Here is a 21,994-nt window from a genome sequence, read left to right on the forward strand (position 1 = left end):
TGCATATTAGCTTTGTCCTACTAATTATATTAAGCCAGTAAGCTATGAGAAGAAAAACTCTAGCATTTTACATGTCTGACTCTAAGAGTCAAGCCATTTGAGCTACTGTTTTCTTGAGAAACGGAAAAGTGCTTCTCATCTGGCTAGGTTATTATGGGAATTAGAAGCAGCATTCTCCCCTGCCTATGCTATTGTGGGTATGAGAAGTTGTCTCATAGCATCCTGTAAATAGTCCAGTGCTTTACCAAGTGGTCAGTAAATACCATGGAGTACAATATGGGCTATTAGCTCAACTTGTCCTTTTAGATGGCTCAGGGCACTTCCAACCAAGTGTGCCTGAGAAACTTCTGTCAAGGTTTTGCGGCACTGCTCCGCTGCCACACTTCAAACAGCAACTGATAAAGACCCCTTGGTCTCGAAAGTTTCTCCAGAAAATAATCCAAGAGGAGATAGAGGAAGGGAGGATGGGCTCTGGAGACACTAGAAAAAAAAAGAAAGAAAGACTGGGAGGAAGGAAATCTCAGCAGAGAGAACGGGAGCCAGACTGAGTCCCATTATTCTTAGTTTAAGAAAGAGAAGAAACACCCTATAAGCCCAGTGCCTGGTCTATTATCATTTGTGAACTGCCCTAGACTCAGCCCACACTTGTATTCAACCCCTAGTTGTGTATACTTGCCCAAGGCATTTTTTGAGGTATAGATTTTTACTTGGGGCAAGGGGACTGGGCTTGTATGCTAGACAAGTACTCTAATATACCATCGGAACTTGAGTTGTATATTTATATATTCTTTATAAGTAAAATGGGATGATGACCATCTATTTCTCATGAGCTATGGTCTGGTATAAATGATGCAGTTCCATGTGTGGAATTGATTAGCATAGTGCTTGATACAGACATCTTATAAACTTACAAAAAAAAAATACAACAGGAGCCTCTACTGAACACTGAAGCTATGTCAGGTACGAAGTACCTCATACGTATTGGCTGGTTTAATCATCAATTCACTGTCATGTGTAAGAACTATTATTGGCCCCACTTCATCAATGAAGAAAGAGGGGTACAGAAAGCTGAAATTATTTGCCAGGAACACATTAGCTAGCAAGCAGATCTATGGTTAGAACTAGGATCAAAACTCAGATCTGGGACTAGCAAGGTGGTTCAGTAAGTATAGCATTTGTCACACAAGCCAGATAACCTAAGTTCAATCTCCAGAACCTACATAAAGGTAGAAGGGGAGAGCCAAAGACACAAAGTTGCCTTCTGACTGCCGCAAGCATGCCTTGGTACACAAACACTCGCATATGAGTAAAAAATTTGAAGGAAAAAATGAAACAGGTCTTCCAACTTTTTCTAGAATACCATGTGACACCTTCTGCCCCAAGGGTTCTGTCTCATAAAGTTTATATACCTAAGACTTGACATAACCATACCTCAAGAAACAGTAAGAAAAAGGAAGTCTCGGTGGTTCTAGATTTAAAACTATCCCCTTCAGTGGAGAAGGGGGAGGATGGGAGGTAAGTAGTATAAGACAAGCCAAGGCATCAATTATACAGCCCCTCTCCAATACAGGGATGACTAGAACTCTCATCCTTTTCCCTAAAGTTAGGGTAGGCACTATGACTGAACATATTCTATAACTCATTATCATCAAACGCCTGTCTTAGGAACAAAACAAAACCAAGACACCAAAGAAAGACAGCAGGAGGAGGAAAAAGTTGGAAACTGTGGCTGTACCTACCATGGGAGAGGAGAGGTGTCTTAGGAGAGATTGGAGTATCCAGCTAGTTCACAGTCTCAACATCAACTACTGCAGTGTCTTCTTTTAGCTGGGGACGATCAGCCCTCCACTTAAGACCTCCCTGGGTGTGAGGCCAGCAGCCCAAGATCCTAAGTGTCATCCAAGCAGTTCATGTGGATGGCAGGCCACAGCTATCAGCCTGCTTGGGTTTTTCTGTGGCCACAGCCTTAGGGAGTGTCAGCCAGTGTCAAGGGCTGGATAAGAGTTAAGACGCTACTCCAGGAACCAGCCAGCGCCCTAGTGGCAAAGAGAAGGAGGAAAGGCAGTTCCAGCAGCAACACTCCCTACACCCACCCCCACCCCGTTCCTGACTCCTACCTCCTCAGTGCCCTGGCCCATCCCATCCACAGCTCAGAGACCAATAAGGAAGCTGGGCCCCTGGCCACTGCTAGAACTCAGGAAAGGAGCAAGGAAATGATGTTTGGGAAAGATAAAGCGGGTGTCTAAAAAGAATTTTTAAAAATACACGTAAGTGAGAGAGAAAAACACCCCAGATGCATACACTTAAAAGAATTCCTGCACTTCCTGGACTGAGTTGACCCCACCCAGCCATCTCCGCAGGTCCTCAGGGCCCCAAGAAAGGAGAGCCCAGCCTGGTTTAGCAGCCTCCAGGTCCAGAGAAATGGTACTATAAAGCTGGGGACCACTGACTTAGACATTTTTCAAGGTAAAGGTCCTTCTGAGATAGAAAAGTTTACAAATATTCCAGTCTTTTACTTTCAAGAGGCAACCGAGCATCTGTTCCTTTCCAAAGAAAACTTAATTTCACACCAAACACTCCAATGCCAGAAAAGGAGCAATGCTAGAATGGTGGCCCTTGGGAGCATCCCTGGATCGGCCATTAATTTACTCTCAACTCTGGCAACCATCCCTTCTGTGAAAAATCAACATGAACTCAGTTGTCACGAGTGATCCTTGTACCTATGGCATAACATATTGTAGAGGCGGAAGAACCAAGCCTAATGTTCATACTAATATCCTTACTGACCAGTATGCTGCCCAGAACCTAGAACATTCTATCACAAATATGTTATACCCCTAAGCCCAGGCCCAGGTATCAGAATTTAATTTTTCTTAGGGATGTCAAGCTAGGGCTTTCCCGTCATAATTAACTTGATCTCTACTACAATTTCCCTTGGCCTCTGGCTTCAATTCCGGTAATTTATGGCCCCCATGAGGGCTTATGCAAGCTCCCTCAAGACAAAAAGTATGCTAGGGCCTTTCCTCTCAGGGGAAATTAGTCCCTTCCTCTTGCATTCCTCTGTACCTCACAGAAGTTTATCGATTTATAAAAGCACTATTGTAAGGCTAAGTTTATAGGGAATATGGATCTGACTTGAAACCTTGACTTCACTTCAAATAGACTTTCCTGGCCTAGTGAATGTCACAAAATTTCAAATTCTTTGTGTATACAGTGCAACTGGCAGGTAGCAGGCACTTCATAAATGGTATATATGTGTTATTAATATTAAGCTTAACCAAAGAGTACAATGAACACAGTGCTATTAGTAGTATGAAAACCAGTTTTAGTCCAAACAGGGATGGATGAGAAAGGTTCAGTTAAGAGAAGGCTCAAAGCCAGACTTAGTACTCTCAATCAGCACTTGTCAACCTTCACTGGGCATATGGGTCATGGGGTAGCAGACTCTGATTTAGTGGATTTAGAACAGGGACAAGGCGATGACTTTCTACAGAGCTTTAGAGTGATCCTGTTCCTGCTCCTGTGATAAGGACATAAGTAGCAGCATACTGGCAAATAATTGCTGTTCCAAAGGGGAAAAACTGCAAGGAAAAAACAATCTATTCTCACTTTAATACTCAGGCTTGGGTGCCTAGAGTCTTTCATTCTCTTCTGTTGCCAAATATCTTCCTCTTTTCATTCAGCAGCGCTGGCCTATGCAAGTGCTTATCTGATGATGCTTGTTGAGCCCCAGGTCTGAGCAAAATAAAGAGCAACTATTTTGACGACAGTCAGAGCCTATAGTAGGCCAGCTGAAGCTGAGGATGGTGAGTAAAGGTAGAAGCATATTCTTGGCATTGGCTAAGGGAGGCAGTGAGGATAGGAAGGTCGGATAGTCCCCAGATGAGATGATTAGCAGGTGGGCACATAGTCAGAGAAATCCTTGGGCAAGGGAAGGTAAGATAAGAACTTAAGCAATAGTTGGCCAGTTTGGAATTTTCTAGAGGTTATAGAATATGGTGAGCGATAATGGTTGCTTAGCTGAATAGAGTAGCCAATAATATGATATTATCTCCTGTGCTTGGAGCAAGGCACTTCTTTTTTTAAGAACTGAGAGGACAAGAACTCAGCCTGGGGTAGGAGGATAGTAGATATGTGCAGGGAGAAGTGGCAGATCATTCAGAAGATGTTTCCCAAAAGAGTCCTTTTAAAGATGGTTGTGAGGGGAGGGAAACAGAATAATTCTGGAAGGAGCTAATCTCCAGCTACCCTAGTCAGCTGCGGAGTCAATATATTTTTACAGCACCTCCTGCCTTTGTTCTTGGTTCAGTAAACCCCTTTAAAGACAGTGGATAGGAGACGACAATCAAAAAGGGAACCATGGCTCTTTCCCACCCAGGGCAAGAAGAAAATGTGACCCCTATTATTTGGGATTGTAGTCTGGGTCCTAATGCAATGTGGACTCTTTCCTCTTCTGAAAGTGTTTGGATAAGGAGAAGCACAAAAGAGTGACCTTGATTAGCTCTGTTTACTTTCTGTGGCTCTTTTAGCCACCCTACAAATAGTACATTCCACCTTCTACACATGAAGAAGCCCAAGCATATCCTGACCCACTAGGCAGGAAGAGAAGCCTACAGATTGGTGGAGGGGGGTCAGAGCAGTGCAGAACAATACGTGGCTTGTTTATCTGGCAGAGAAGGGGAAAGCCTTGCTCACGATGGAGGGACACAGAGCTCTGAACACCTTTCCCTACTAGATAGCTGGCTGGGGGACATTGGAGCCTGGTGATCCAGATACCCTTTATTATTAAAGACTCAATCAAATGGGGGAATACAAGTGTGTGTATGTGTGTATGTGTGTGTGTGTGTGTGTGTATACAATTTAATTTTTCAAAATTCTTTTTATTGTTTGAAAATATCCTACATGTATATAATATGCTGTGATCATATACATCGCCCATTCCCTATTCCTTCTCCTCCAATTCCTCCCCCTTTCTACCCACCATTATTCCCTCTAAATTTCATGTGCTCTTTTTTTTTAAACCCACTGAGCCCACTTGGTGCTGCCCATATATGTATGGAGGTAGGACCACCTACTGGGGCATGGGATAGCATCTTAGGGGCTACATCCCTAAAGAAAATTTATTCTCTCTCAGCAGCCAACAATTGCAAATAGCTCTTTACCTAGAGGTGAAAATTTGTCGCCTCCTAGCACATCCATGCTATACTTTTGGCTGGTTTGATTTGCACAGGTCTTGTGCTCCTGTGAAATCATGTGTATGACTGCCCTGGCATGTCTAGACAACATTGTTCAGCTATTGTCATGAAGTTGTTTATTTGGGTTCTCTCAGATTTTTTAAAAATTCTTCTCTCATACAATACATCCCAACTTCAGTTTCCCCACACACTTTCTGCTTAGGACTATCTTCATTGTATCCTGTATATCTGAGTGTGTTGTTTTTACATTTTCATTCAACTGTAGTAAATTTTAAATTTCTTTGTTATTTCTTCAATTATCCATTCACTATTCAGTAGGATATTGTTCAATTTCCATGACAATGTATATTTTTGTGGTTTCTATTGTTGTTTTGTAACTAGGCTTATTCCACTGTGTGCAGACATAAATCCATACACCTATTGGCATTTGGTTTTTGACGAAGAAGCCAAAACTATACAATGGAGAAAAGAAAGCATCTTCAACAAATAATGCTGGCATAACTGGATGTCAGTGTGTAGAAGAATGCAAGTAGATCCTTACCTATCACCCTGCACAAAACTCAAGTCCAAGTGGATCAAAGACCTCAACACAAATCCAGTTACACTGAACCTGATAGAAGGGAAATTGGGGAATAGTATTGAGTGCACTGGCATAGAAGAGAACTTCCTGAACAGGATACCAATAGCACATTCACTAAGATCGACAATTAATAAATGGGACCTCCTGAAACCAAAAACCTTCTGTAAGGTAAAGGACACTGTCAATAGGGCAAAACAGCAGCCTACAGAATGGGAAAAGATCTTCAATAACCCCACATCTGGCAGAGGACCGATCTCTAAAATTCATAAAGAACTCAAGAAACTAAACATCAAAAAAATCAAATAATCCAATTAAAAAATGGAGTACAGTGCTAAACTGAGAATTCTCAACAGAAGAATCTCAAATGGCTGAGAAACACTTGAAATATTCATCATCCTTGGCCATCAGGGAAATATATATCAGAATGACTCTGACAGTCTATCTTACACCTGTCAGAATGGCTAAGATCAAAACCACAAATGACAGCTTATGCTAGAGAGGATGTGGAGCAAGGGGAATATTCCTCCATTGCTATATATTTGTATAGCCACTTGGAAATCAATATGGCAATTTCTCAGAAAATTGGGAATCAATCTACCACAAGACCCAGCTATACCAAACTTGGACACATGCTCAAAGAATGCTCAATCATACTACAAGGACATTTGCTCAACTATGTTCATAGCAGTGTTATGTGCAATAGCCAGAACCTGGAAACAACCTAGATGCCCCTCAATGGAAGAATGGATAAAGAAAATATGGTATATTTACACAATGGAGTATTACTCAGCTTTTAAAACAATGACATCATGAAATTTGCAGGCAAATGGATGAAACTAGAAAAAAATCATCCTGAGTGAGGTAACCCAGACCCAGAAAGACAAATATGGTATATACTCACTCATAAGTAGAGATTAGCTGTAAAAGATAACCAGGTTACAAACCACAGACCCAGAGAAGCTAGGGATAACAAGGAGGGCCCAAGTGAGGACACATGGATCTCCCTGGTAAGGGGAAATAGAGGAGATTTCCTGGGTAGACTGGAGGTAAATGGGCATGGGAACTTGAGAGACTAGGTTGAGGAGTGGGGTGGTGGGGGAGAGTGCTGAAAGAGATGACTGGAAAGGGGGGCTTTATGGGGTTGGGTAGAAGCCTGATGCAAGGGAAACTCCCATGAGACTACAAGGATGCCCCAGCTAAGACTCGTAGCAATTATGGATATGTAGCCTGAATTGCCCATCCCCTATGATTAGATTGGTGACTACCCTGGTTGTCATTGGAAAGCCTTCAACTAGTGACCCATGGCCAAATATTGGGCTGAGCTCGGGGAGTCCTGCTGAAGAGAGGGAGGAGGGATTGTAGGAGGAACCAGGGGCGTCAGGGAACATCACAAAAAAACTCACAGAAACAGCTAACCTGGCTCATGGGAACTCAGAGTCTGAACCAACAACAAGGGAGCCTACATGGGACTGACCTAGGCCTTCTGCATATATGAGACAGCTGTGCAGCTTGGTCTATTTGTCAGATTCCTGGCAATGGAAGCAGGGACTGTCCCTGGTGCTTTGGCTGGCTCTTGGGAACCTATTCCTCATGCTGGATTGCCTTACCCAGCCTAAATACAGGGGGAGGTGCTTGGTCTTAGGGCAGCTTGAGATGACATGCTTTGCTGATGCCCATGGAAGGTTTGCCCCTTTCTGAGTGAATATGGATGAAGGGTGATTTGGGGGATAGGGAGGGAATGGACTGGGAGGAGAGGAAGGAGAAGAGACTGTGGTCGGGTTGTAAAATAAATAAATTAAAAAAATTAAAACCACGTTATCTTTCACAGGTCCATTTTATTTGGGGGGCCTCATATATGCAAAGCACTGGCCCTATTACTCAGGTACATCATCTGACAAGTTTTTACTAATGGTTCTAGCACTGAGAACTGGTAGTTGCTGTAAGATCAGATCATGGCTGGAAGAATAAGGAGAAAATTTTAGGGGAGGCAAAGCAACAGAAAAATGAGGTATTACACTGAGGTCACTATCAGGGCCATGCTCAGTGGGTTGAAGAACAGATACAGAAAGTCTGCATCAAGGACCAGGTGCAAAGCTGTCCAGTAGCTAATACTTGTATACAGTATTTGTAGTCAATAAAGAACTTTTATAAACATGACCACATGAGACCCTCACAATGACCTCATAAATACTACTTTAGAAAAGAAGAAACAGGTTTTAGAGACTTAGAGTAAGTCTTGAACATAAGTCTTCTAGCCAAGTTTCTAAAGTGTTTTACCCATTAACAGCAATTTTCAGAAGTTTTTCTAAGACACCAGCATTAGCATCTCCTGGAATTGTATCAGAAAGACAATTTCTTTCTTAGTTTATTCTTATAAATAAATAATAAACCTATAATAAATTAAGAAAGGAATTTCTTAAGCTTCCAAGGCCCTACTTCAGAACTTCTGAATGAGGAACTGGGAGGAGGGCACTAAGCCGTGTTTCTACAAGCTCTCGATGTAATTCTGGTACATGTATGCATGTTCAAGCTTGAGAGCCTTTACTCAACCATATATTCTGGAACAAATATTCCAATTCCTGTTCAAAGTACTGCTGATGGCCCCTGGCTCCTGCTGCTTAGACAGATGTGGAATGGTGCCCTCTAAGGTAGGCTGAGAGCCTCCCTTCTGCTGTCAGGGCTAAATACATAACAGACAACAGCTGCTTGAAAAGTTCTCGGCCTCTGGGGGTAGGAATGAACTTTTCTATGATGAAGAAGGTTTCAAAACTACAAAAGCAATTTCTGGGTCACAACTGTTTTTGTCAGAGGGACATATGGGCTGACAAGCAATTTCCATATATGAGCCTTCCCTAGGAGGCCTCGCCTGGCTGAACCACATTCCGTGTAAACTCCTGGGAATTTTTGCAGTCTGAAGTATTTATAAACTTATAGTTCATTTCTGTGATTCTTTTTTCTTTTTGCAGCATTATAAAATTCAGTAGACAAAGATAGCTTTTACACATTTATGGTATACATGATGATTTACATATGCAAGCATTAAGTGATGTGTAAATTATGATCATTAATATACTTATTACACAACATAGGTAGTGTGTGTGTGTGCATGTGCGTGTGCGCGCGTGTGTATGTGTGATGAGAACATTTAAGATCTAACTTAGGTCTCCATGATGACACATACTTTCGCAGGAATTTCTTAAGCTTCAGACAAACCAGGGATACATAGTGAGATCCTGTCTGGAAAAAAAAAGTCTACTTTCTTATAGGAATCTCAAATAACAACAAAAATCCCCAGGACTGCACTGCTGATACTTTGTTTTTCTAGAACTTTAAAAATATTTCTTTATTTTTGATATTTTAATGGCATTATTTCCTTCTTCTCTCTCCAAACCCTCCCATGTACACTCCTTGCTCTTTTTCAGATCTGCAAAACCTTTAAGGAATACTAATGCTGTTTCCCCAAACAGGAAGTTATTCTATGAAGCCAGCATTTTCCTGCAATATAAGAACATTACAACAAAAAGAAAACTATGGACCACGTGCCATTATGAACACAGACACAAAAATTCTCAGTAAATACTTGAAAACTAAATAAATGACATGTTAAAGACATTACATATCATGACTCAGGTTGTATACCAGGGATATAAGGATAATATACATAAGTAAATGTTGTAACAAACACATACAGGAAAAAGTGAAATTATTATCTCAAAAGATACAAAAAAGGTCTCTAATAATGTCTAATATTCCTTCATGATAAAAGTCCTAAAGAAGCTAAAAATAGAAGAAACATACCTCAATACATTAAGGCTAGATATAATAAACCTATAGACAACATTATACTAAGTGAGGAAAACCAGAAATCATTTTTAAGAGAGAGAGAGACAGAGAGACAGACAGACAGAGGGTGGATGCCCACTCTCTCCAGTCTTATTCTGTATAGATGCTTGAAATATTAGTGCAAAATGGGCAAGAGAAAGAAATTAATGGGATATAAATAAGAAAGGAAGAAGTCAAATACCTGGTTCAAGTCACACTACAGAGATCTAGTAACACAAACAGCAAAAGCATTGCACAGAAATAGATAAATCGACTAACATAATAAAACAGGTTGCAGAAGTAAACCCATGCAGCTGCATCCATGAGATTTGACAGAGGTACCAAAAGCAAACACGAAGGAAAATCAGCCTCATCGTGCAGGGAAAACTAGATATCAAGAGAATAAACATTTATTGTGGGGACATAGATATAACTTGAGACCACTACAGTAAGTAAATAAGCCATATTCAGAAAGACAAATATCAGATTGTCAAGTGTGGAATCTAGACTAACACACACACACACACACACACACACACACACACACACACACACACACACACTAAAGTAAGAGGGAGACTATTTGGAGGAGGGAAAAGACTAACAGAAAATGGGAGACAATAACCTGAATGAAACTAGAAAGTGAAAGAAAAACAAATATCACGTAGTTTCTCTCATATGTAGAGCCTACATTTGCTGGTATATCTATACTTTGTATACAACAGAAAACATAAACACACACAGTAGAGTAAATGTGAGCAATCATAGATCTTATTGTATTATCTTCATACATTCTTATAATTTCCTTTAAGATCTTCTTTATCCATCAGCTAAGGACCAAGCATCCTGTGTATTATCCCCAGGTAAGGGCCCCATCCCCAACATGACTTCTCCCCTGCCTGCTGTCCTGAGCACCCCCACCAGTTAGTATCACCTACTTCTGTTGTGACCCCAGGCTCTACTATGTATGGATCACCTGTAGAACATTGTGATCTTCCTACAGACTTCTGAGGACCTTCAGTGAGAACCTTATAACTCTACAGAAGATTTATATGATAGCATGCACAAGACCTGTACAAATTCAAGCTAGACAAAATTTCAGAAGAAGAAGTAGGCATAAAGTCCCACCCCTAACCAAGAAGCTATTTGCAACTGATAGCTGCTAAGTTGTTATGAGCACTTGCTGCTCTTGCAGAGTTCTATACCTAATATCCACATCAAATGGTTCACAACCATCTGTAGTCTAGCTCCAGAGGATTTTGTGTCCTCCTCTGGACTCTGTGAGCACCCACCCTCCCCCATATGCAAATAAAAATAAAATATTTTTTTTAAAAATTTGGCACTCAATCCTCAAATTAATATTTTGTTGGTATTTGGAAGTAGGGTCTTTCAGAGGAAGTTAGGATTAGATACAGGCATGGAGAACCATAATGATTTCATCAATCTATTTATAAAATAGGGATTTAAACTACAAGGCTTACTCTATTTTGGAATGTAATGATCAATACCTTACAGAGTACTACCAGCAAGACTTTCATTTCATCTGAGGTAGCCCTTTAACAGAAGAAATCCCCACCTTGAGAACTATAAAAAATAAATTTATTTTCTTTGTCAATAATCCCCTATATGATATTTATTATAGCACAAGAAATAGACTAAAATAGTACCTGACCATAAATGTTAGGGCAAAGAAGAAGCAAGCCCAGAATGAGTACCAGACTTCTTAGTATTCAACCTGTCACCAGTATCAGCAAAGAAACTGTGGTTCTAGATCAGATGCTTTGTAAAATATCCTGATTTTTAAAAGCAATACTTATAGATGGCAAATCATCCAAATTGTAATAAGATGCATATAATAAAACAAGAGCCTCCCACACTCCTTCAAAAATGTATTCACCAAAGCAGCAATGTGATACAAGATTAAGAGCATAATTTCAGGTGGATATGGTGGCACACACTAGTCCCAGCAACTTGGAAAGCTAAGGAGGGAGGATGGTAAATTCATGGCCACACTGGGTAACCTCCTCACTCCCAATAAAAAACAGAAGCTCTAGAACCAGAGTATCTAGAGTTGTATCCACCATCTTTAACTATGCAGCCTTGGCTCCACTGTTTAACAGCCCCTCTTCACTTACATTATCTCTAAAATGAGAATTACAATAATGGAACACAGAAAGCATATTATAATACTGCTTGAAATATCGCTGTTTGTATTTGACAATATATCTTGGAGATAATTTCATATATTAAAATACTTTTTCAAAAATTTTAATAACTGTAGTATTTAATTGAAATTTCCATACCACACAAATAATGAATACCAAGGTAATTTCTAACTTTTTGCTAATGCAATGAATATCTTTGTATTTCATCAAATGTATATCTAATCACATATTTTAGACAAAGTTCTGCACATAGAACTCTGGATCTTATGTGAGTTGGGTAAGAAAAGTCTGTTAAAATCCAAAGAAGTCTCCCCTTTCCCTTTGCTACCTGCTGCAGATGAGAGAGCTGACCCTGTAACCCCCCCCAATCAGTGGCAGCACTTGGGAAAGTGGGCCCTGCACCCTGCCTGGGCAGCACAGTAGAGCTGACTCTGTTGACAGGAGTGCAGGTGAGCTGTCCCAAGAATATGAGTGTGGGATATCTGGCCCTGCCCCTCATTTGCCATATGGTGGCATGAGGGAGAGAGAGATGCTCCCCTCTCCACCCCACACAGCCTGTAGCAGGTGGGAGAATGGGTCATGAGAGTGGAAGAGCTAGTTCTGCCCCTCACCAGCTCTAGTTCTTGGGAGAGCAGGCCCTGCACCTCTCCTGGGCAGTACAGCAGAGCTGATCCTGCTGGTGGAGGCAAGGGTGAGCCTGCCTTCAGGCCATGAGAGTGGGAGAGCTAGCTCTGCACCCCTTGTCTGTCATGTGGCAGCAAGGATGAGGGAGAAAAGCCTCCCACCCCACCCCTCACCACCTGTAGCTACCCTGATGTCACCATAGCAAAAGAGCTGGCCCTGCCTCTTACCAGCTACAGAACTTGGGAGAGCGATCCTTGTTCCTCACCTGGGCAACACAGTAGAGCTGGCCCTGGTGGTGTAGGTGTGGGTGAGCTGTGAGAGCAGAACTGGCCCTGCCTCTTGCTGCTTACTGCATAGGTTGAGCTAGCTAGGTTGGTGCTGGAGAGCTCACCTTGGTGGTGAGGATAACAGAGAGCTGACAGGCTGACCAACCCAGCAACCACCCAGGCCTAGAACCAGAGCTATGAGTTGGTCCATCCCAACAACCACCCCATCTATGATATGTTGGAGCATCTGAAGGGGTCAGTCCTACAGATCCAAAGCTACAGGATCTCTATGGCACAAGTCAATAATAAGATATCCAAGAGGAGTCACAGTGAGGGCCCAGTATCGACAGTGTAGCAGAAACCAGAGGCCTCGAACCAGACCACTGACTCATTGCAATGAACACTTACAAGTAAAGATGTACTTGTCACACTACAGCTTCCAAAATGAGATTTTTCTTTTTAATTTTATCTTGTGGGAGAAAGTTGTAAGGGCAGAGGGCAGATGCAAAGGGATGGGGCGATGAGTGGGATTGAGATGCATGATGTGAAATCCACAAAGAATCAATAAAATGTTAAATTTTAAAAAAAAGTCCAAAGAGCTTCAGCAATTTGCACTTCCACCAACAGTTTGTTAGCGCCATGCTGCCCTTTAAATTGTCAAGTGCGTCATCTCAGGAGCTCTTTAAAATGCACATTCTGCTTGAGTAGGTCTGAAACGAAGCTGCTTTGCTAACAAGCTCTCCTTTGATGCAGATGTTGCTGGTCTAAGGCCCACGTTTTGAATAGTAAAGTATTAGAGTGTATATTTCTTGGCATTCTTGCCAAAACTATATATTAAATTCTCAGAGTTCTGCCAGAGTCTGATATATGAAAGTTCTATCTTGTTCCTTAATCTGTATTTCTTTAATTATAATGAGTTCCAGGAAAGCCTACACTGTAGTGTGAGATCTTGTCTTAAAAAATTATGAAAGTGGTGGAATATCAGTCCGTTTATATTTATAAGCCAAATTTCTTTTGATTTGAACTGCCTCATCTGCTGCTTTTTCCTCTGTAAGATTTTTTTGTGCACACTTTTATTTTCAAGAGTTCTTCATGTTTAAAGAGAACAGCTGCTTACCATATACTTTGGAGAAAATACAAAATCTTTCCCTCTTTTTTAAAATATTTGCTCTTTACTTACATATTTTTGTAGTGCTTTAAATTTTAATATTGCAAGGTCAAATATAAGCTTCTCTCCCTTATGACTCCCAAGTTTTGTATTTTGCTTTAAAATGTCTTTAGTATTACAAAATAAATTCATATACTAAAAGTCATATACATTTGTCCCTGAGTATTCATGAAAGATTGGCTCTAGGGTACCAAAATCCATAGATGTTCAAGTCTTCTACATAAAATGGTATAGTATTTCCATGTAACCTATATACATCTTACTAGATACTTTAAAACATCTCTGGATTAAACATATTATCTAATATAGTTTGAGATGCACGCAAATAGTCATTTGACAATATTATTGTAAGAATCGTGGCAAAGAAAAAAAGCCCGTTCAGTATGGATGCAATCTTTTTCCTGAATATTTTTGATCTGTGATTGGTTGAACCTATAATTGTGGAAATTCTAGACACAGAAAGATGACTATGCTAAATGACATTTCTGAATGAAATCCCAGACTCAATTATGGTCTATTAATCTGTTTCTTCACATACCAGTATCAAAGTATTTTAATTATTATAGTTTTATAATATATTTCAACAAGACTAGTCCTGTTCTCCATTATTATTCCTTTTCTCTCTAGACTGTTCTTGACAAATCTCATATACATGTTTTAGAATCAGCTAGGGCATGCTTGATTGTGATGTGTTTTGGAGACAACATGAGGTTAAAAGTCATAATTTGGATATACAATTCTAGGAATCATCAGTGGGCATGAGTTCATAGATTAGGACTGGGTCTGTGATGAACCCTAATAGTTTTTAAGGTTCTATTCTTAGATCAGTAACATTACCATCACCTGAGAACTTATTGAGCCTCTATGAATCAGAAATTCTGGAGAGAAGAGAGTGGCAAAATGCATTTCATAATCATCTGGTAGAATCAAATGTGCACTTAAGCTTTAGGGTCATTACTTTGGGCCACACAGCGGCTTAGAGACAAATTAAAGGAAAAAAGGTTCAAGGTAAAAAAGGGAGGGAAACAACGAGAAAGAATTCTTGTAATAATTAAATGGAAGAATTTTCCAGAAAGTGTTCAAAAGTATTCATTGTTGCAATGAAGAAACGAATAATCAAGTACTGTTTCTAAATGGTTTATGTGTAGTGTGTTATTTATTGTATAATTCTATAAGGTAGAATGTCTTCATTTTATAGATAAATTGTGATTAAATAACTTGCTGAAGGTCATCCAATTGATAGATGACCTGATCACAGTTCTAATATATAAAAGTGGTAAAGTTCCTTCCCCTACTTTAATAAACTGATGAAAAATATTCATTGGAAAACAAAGATAATCTTGATGATTTTATCAATCTTGGAACTAACTACACAGAGAAGATACAGAGAGAAGAGTGTTGAAGTGTAAGAGTGTGATTGGGATAATGAGAAAAATGGGAAGTGAGAAAATGAGACAATTAATCTAAGAACATTTTTTGAGAGTTCTTAAAGAGGTTTCATTGTGAAGAAAAAGACATTATTAGTTGTAAGAATATGAAATCTAAGAACATTTTTGAGAGTTAAAGAGGTTTCACTGTGAAGGAAAAGATATTAGTAGATGGAAGAATATGAAATTTTAAGAAGATTGTATTTTAAGAATGAAAGAACCATCTGAACAGATTTAAGTGAGATTCAGATTAATTTATCTTGGTGGGTGGAGGACAATCTATTTCTAGTCTCTCACCAAAACACCACACAACTGCTATATACTTTCCCCAGTTTCCAGTTGAATCTCTCTCTCCATTCACCCATCCATCCCCCCATCCAAACACAGATACAGACACACAGACAGCAGACAGACACACATACACACACACACACACCAACCTTACAACTTCCTAATTTATGTTTTTGATTGTTTTTGTTTTAAACCCTTAAAGAACTGACTATAACTCCGAAGTCACTGTTTATTGCTCTTTTTCTTTAGCACTTACACTGAATTAGTTACCAGGTGGTGGTTTTAATCCCCTTACTAATTCATCTTGCCCAGTACAATATTCACTATTCCTCTCTCTGTATAAGGAATCACGATACATGACCAGCCTACATCCAATCAAATTCATTCCAATATTCTACAAGTGCCAATTTCATTCATGGCCTCCCACTGCCAACTAAGGAAAAGTTCCTTCTGTGAGTCTCCTATAGATTGTTCAAAGTTTCTTGTCACTTCTCTCTAATTTTACATGGGCTTGACCTCCTTAATATTCCTCAAATCTAGATTACTCTCCAGCCTATCTTTACACATTCACACAAACCTTCAAACCAATATCCTTGAGTTTTTTTTTTCTTCAAACATAGCAGTTTTCTTCCTCAAATATTTGAAATTACTTGGTACAGGTATTATTCATCTCAATAAACACCAACTTCTTTGCTCAGCCATTTTATTTTCTATTGTTTGTTCTTTGAACTTTTCTTTTTTTCTTGCTTGTGTGTGTGCTAGTGTCTGACAAGGTCAGAGGCATTGGATCCCCTGAGACTAGAATTAGACGTTGCTATGAGCCACCCAACTTAAAAGCTGGGACCTGAACCTAGGTCCTCTAGAAGCAGTAAGTACACTTAGAAACTAAGCTGTCTTCCAAGTACCTGTTATTTGATAATTTGATACATTATCAGATTCATTCAGATTAATCATTATATATAAAGAATATATTATATAATGAATAATAATATATTGATAACGAATATAATTAATCAGAATATTCTCTCCCACCACCCTCTCTTACTTCCCTCCCATTCATATCAGCTATATATATTATATCTCTTTTAACTAGAATATAGGGCTAGGACATACTCTTCCTACCTGTTCCCTACCACACTGTTTAAAATACATGCTAAGTACTCAAAAATGGCTTATAAATAGAAATCATGTGATGAGAACTTGATGTAGAGATCTTTTATGAATTAATTTTTAGAAATTTGTTTTTAATCACAAATGCAATAGGATATACATGCTCATTATCAGAAACTGGTCTAGCACTCTTTCATGAAGTGCCTATTTATTGCTTACCAGATACCTGTCAGGTGAGAAGCATTTTTTTTGTTGTTGTTGTTGTTGTTTGTTGTTGTTGTTGTTGTTGTTGTTTTGGTTTGGTTTTGAGACAGGTTTTCCCTGTGTAGTACTGGCTGACCTGGATCTCACTCTGTAGACCAGGCTGGACTCAAACTCACAGAGAACTGCCTGCCTCTGCCTCCCAAGTGCTGGGATTAAAGGCGTGCGCCACCACTGCCCAGCCTGAGAAGCATTGCTTTTAACTGCCATAAAGGCAAGACTATGTGATGTTTAAAGACTTCCACAGTATTTCTATTTCTATTTAGTACTTATAGACTATATTTAAAACCCAAGTTCATTGCTCCAGTTCACAAAACATAGATTCCTTTCATTCATTTTTACTTTTAACCAGATCTCCATTGTTATTAGTTGAATTATGAACATTATTTTTATACATTTGATATAAAACTCAAATTAAGAAAATAGGTGACCAATGAACATATTTCTATCCTAAGGGAGATGTACAGATCACCTTGGGAAGGGGAAACAGAGGAGATCCTGATGAGTAAACCGGAGGATGGGGGTAGGCAAGAGAGGGTAGGAGATGGAGGATGAGAACATGAGGGAATGAGATGGTTGAGCTGGGGGTGGGATGGAGTGGGAGAGCAATGAATGAGATATCTTGATAGAGGGAGACATCATGGAGTAAGGAAAAAATCTGGTGCTGGTGAAATTCCCAGGAATCCACAAGGATGACCCCATCTTAGACTACTAGCAATAGTGGAGAAGGTGCCTGAACTGGACTATCCTGGTAATCAGATCAGTGTGTACCCTAACTGTCATCATAGAGCCTTCATCCACTAACTGCTGGAAGCAGATGCAGAAATTCACAACCAAACACCAGGCTGAGCTCCAGGAGTCCAGTCGAAGAAAGGGAAGAGAGATTATATGAGCAAGGGGGGTCAAGATCATGGTGGGGAAATCTACAGAGGCAACTGAACCAAGCTCGTAGGAAATCACAAACTTTAGACCAACAGCTGTGGAGCCTGCATGGGACCCGACTAGACCTTCTGCATATGGGAGACAGTTGTGTAGCTGGTTCTGTTTGAAGGGCCCCTGGCAGTGGGATCAGACTTGGTCCCTGGTCCATGAGCTGGCTTTCTGGATCCCATTACCTATGGTCAGATACCTTGTTCACCCCTGATAAAGCAGAAAGGGGCTTGGTCCTGTCTCAAGTGAATGTACCAGACTTAGCTGTCCCCCCATGTGAGAACTTACCCTGTTGGAGGAGAGGATGAGGGGTGGGGGTAATGGTGGGGGGGAGTTAGAGGAAGGATGAGAGGGGGATCTGTGGTTGGCATATAAAATAAATAAATAAATAGGTAGATAGATACATAGATACATAGATAGATAAATAAAAACATTATACTGTTTTTAAGTAAGAAAAACCAGATCTCCATTGTTATTAGTTGAATTATAAACGTTATATTTATACATTTGATATAAAACTCAAATTAAGAAATAGGTTACCAATGTACATATTTCTATCTTAAGTTTAGCATATAAGTACAGTTACTATGATTATAAAGAAAAAGTATATTTGTGTTCCTGAAATAGACAAAGGGAGATGAGATGCCACTGAGTGCTGTATTAACACTCATAATTATGAATCTTGAATCTTGTGCTCCAAAATAAATTGCTGTTTGACATCCATAGAAAATGATAATAGGAAGAATTATGACAAAAGTACATAAGGTTAATCAACATGTAATTAATTGGCTCTGAAATATGCACAATTTAAGTGTTTTCCTTTATTGGCATTTATTATTTATTATTTAGAAACTCTGCAAACCAATCTACTGGAATACATTTCTCTAGTAAAGGCACCTGAAATGAAAACATGCACATAGAATGTGAATTAACTTTTTATGATACATATTAGACATATCACTTAAGAGAGATTATGTTCCACCGAAGCAATAACCCACAAATGATAAGATGTCAATTTTTCCAATGATACCTGGTCTAAAATATACACATGTACACAAACACATTCTTTGGAGGCAATCTAAATCTATTGGGAGAAATGACTATATTAAAAAAGCATGTTTTCAGTATCTCCTATTGCACACATTATTAAACAGAACACATCCCAAAGATACAACAGAAATGCAGAACATAAGTAATAAGATTTTGCTACTGACTGAGGCTGACTTAGCCTCTGGTCAGAAAAAGAAAATGCCTTCACCCAACAGATGTCTTCTAATGTAAGCACCAGCAATCATACTGGTTCAGTTGTTAAGTAGTCTCTTGCCTAGAACCTCAACTCTAACCCATCCAAAAGTCAATTAACTCGGTTCATTCTGCTGTGGAGAAGAGCACTCTGGGTCACGACAAAGCCAAAGCCTGAGTAACACACAAGGAATCAATTAGCACCTCAGACTAATTTACACTTTCACTCTGGGCTCATACAAGGCTGCTGCTGAGGATAACCTTCACAGAGTGAGGCAAGTGAGAATACATGCACAGCCTAAGGATTTGTAAATTGATACAAGGATTTCTGGAGAACTCAGCTAAATATTCAATGTAGCATTTTTGAAAACATTACAGAGACAGAAGTAGATAAGTACCAACTGATGTGGCTACAAAGAACATAGTAGATATGAAGCCAGACACATTTGGCTGCAAGGGAGTGGACATGTCATCTCATCCATTCCTTTGGAACTAATCTCCTCACTTGTAAATCAGGGAGGCATTCATCCCTATCACTCAAAAGACAGGCATGACAATCAAATAACATGATGTACTTGAGAGCTACTAGTATTGTAACTGATCCATATTAAGTGGAAGAATAGAGAGACAGAGCTAACATTTACAGAGAGCCTATTAAATTTAAAGTGATCTGAGTTCTGGCCAATTTTCATTAATATTACATGGGAAAGTTCCTTGGGAAAATCTTTCATTCTACATTCAACTGGTTAAGGACAAAATTTTCAATAACTTTAAACCAACTGTTGGTTACGGACTGATGTAGCATAATTTCAATGAGTTACAGAATTAGAATAGTCTTGGTAACTAGAATTTCAGCAATGTCTATATAAGGGTGGAAGAGATGGGTACACACAAAGGTCATAGATTTGAATCTTAACTCTAACAGTTATTAGCTGTATGGCCTTAGACAAGTAACATTCATTCTGAGCCTTGGTTAAGCTTTCATTATTGTGTTCTATGATGTTACAAGGTCTCTGACAAAGCAAACATTTCCTGTCCTTGGATATAATTCATAGGTAATACAAAGCTACTTCTTAGTCCAGCTGTGACAAACTAATGGCCAATATCAGTGTTTATATGATACAGAAATTTTTATGATGAAGGTTTTCTGGGGCTTCTCGTAATTCTTCCTGTTCTGGAAGATTCATTATAATGGCTCTTCTGAATCATATATAAAAGATTAATCATTCTCCCCATTGCTTCATGAATATATTCTCCTATTCTTCCTTAAACTTTCCAATATTAAACCTTCAACCTTTCCAGAAAAGACAAAGTAACAAAAAATCACATATACACAGAAAATGAGAGGTGTGGGGGCAGTGTGCTGGCTAGTTTTATGTTAACTTGACATAAGCTATAGTCACTAGAGAAAAGGGAACCTCAACTGAGAAAATTCCTCCATAAAATTGGGTTGTAAGTGGGTGCTGGAGAGATGGCGTAGTGGTTAACAGCTCGGGCTGCTCTTCCAGAGGTCCTGAGTTCAATTCCCAGCACCCACATGGCAGCTCACAACTGTCTGTAACTCCAGTTTCAGGGGACCTGACACCCATGGCAAAACACCAATGCACATTAAATAAAAATAAGTGAATTTTTTAAAATTGGGTTTTAGGCAAGCATGTGAGTCATTTTCTTAATTAGTGATTGATGGAGGATTGCCCAGCCCATGGTGGGTGGTGACACCCCTGGACTGTTGGTCCTGAGTCTATAAGAAAGCAGGCTGAGCAAGCCATGGTGAACAAGCCAGTAGGCAGAACCCCTACGTGGCCTCTGCAGCAGCTCCTGCCTCCAAGTTCTTACCCTGTGTGAGTCTCTTCCCTGATTTCCTTGAATGATGGACTACAATGTGGAAGTGTAAGCCAAATAAGCCCTTTTGTCCCCAGCTTTTGGTTATGGTGTTTCATCAGAGCAATAGAAACCCTAACCAGAACAGGCAGGATGAGGGAGACAGAGGGAGAGAGGGAGACAAGGAAAGAGGAGAGAGACAGAGACAGAGAGATAGAGACAGAAACAGAGAGACAGAAATTACAAATGAAAATTTCTTAATCTTCTATAACCTGTATGCATCAAAACTAGTCTGAACTTTTTCCAAAGTATTCCATTCTCTCCAACAGTCTCAGGGACCTTAGGAAGTCTCTTGACTTTATATGAGGGACAACCTCATATAAAGAACCCGTGCTATATGGAAACTGCTGCATATGATACTTAGATAATGAGAAGGGAACTTGATTTTTATGTTCTTTCCCTAGAGGAAAAAAATCAACTTACCCTGTGTAACTTCTCAAAGACCATTCAAAGATATACATTAACTTTATACTTAGGAAAATTGAAAAATATTCTGCATCCTCATTACAGGAAAAAGGGGGAAGAATATATTAAGAATATATTGCTGCATTAGGAGCCAGAGACATAATCATTTTTAGCTGCATGGAGATGCCAGAACAGCCAACTAATGCTTTCCCTTTGATTAGCTGGAAAGCAATCAATGCACTCTTGCTAGATTGGTGCTTTCACTCAAAATAGAAACTGGCCTGAAGTCCAAAAAGCTGGTAGCTCAGAGACAAATTCCCCAAAGGGATCTTGACACTTGCTCTAAGATCCAGAGTTGGCAGGCTCATCAAGGTTTGGGCTCATAAGGTTTGGGCTTAAAGAAGCTGTTAAATTATAAGGAAGCATACTCGACATCTTTAGGGGTTATATGCTTCTTCCATTTACTTAAAAAAAAACACTTTCAATGTTTAAGGTTTGGTTCATTTAGCTATTTTTGTGAAGAAATGATTTCTTAATTAAAATTTTCTTTTAATTTCTGAATGTATAAAATGAATATGGAAATCATGCATCTAATTCTTAAGGGGTGGTACTAAAATATTATCAAGA

General features: G+C 39.5%; 1 protein-coding gene across 2 annotated transcripts in view; it reads right to left on the minus strand.

The window, feature by feature from the left end:
- Shroom4 (shroom family member 4) overlaps positions 1-21,994 on the minus strand; it is a 101,932-nt gene that overhangs the window by 53,479 nt on the left and 26,459 nt on the right. Inside the window, exon 1 of one of the 2 annotated variants that reach the window (XM_028894039.2) lies at positions 1,740-2,060. The exons of the other annotated variant lie outside the window; for it this stretch is intronic. The gene's annotated coding sequence lies outside the window, so the exon portion shown is untranslated. Of the gene's footprint in view, positions 1-1,739; positions 2,061-21,994 lie in introns of those variants that run through there. 2 annotated transcript variants of the gene reach the window in all.

Source organism: Peromyscus leucopus, chromosome X (assembly GCF_004664715.2).
Source record: "Peromyscus leucopus breed LL Stock chromosome X, UCI_PerLeu_2.1, whole genome shotgun sequence".
Classification (NCBI taxonomy): domain Eukaryota; kingdom Metazoa; phylum Chordata; class Mammalia; order Rodentia; family Cricetidae; genus Peromyscus; species Peromyscus leucopus.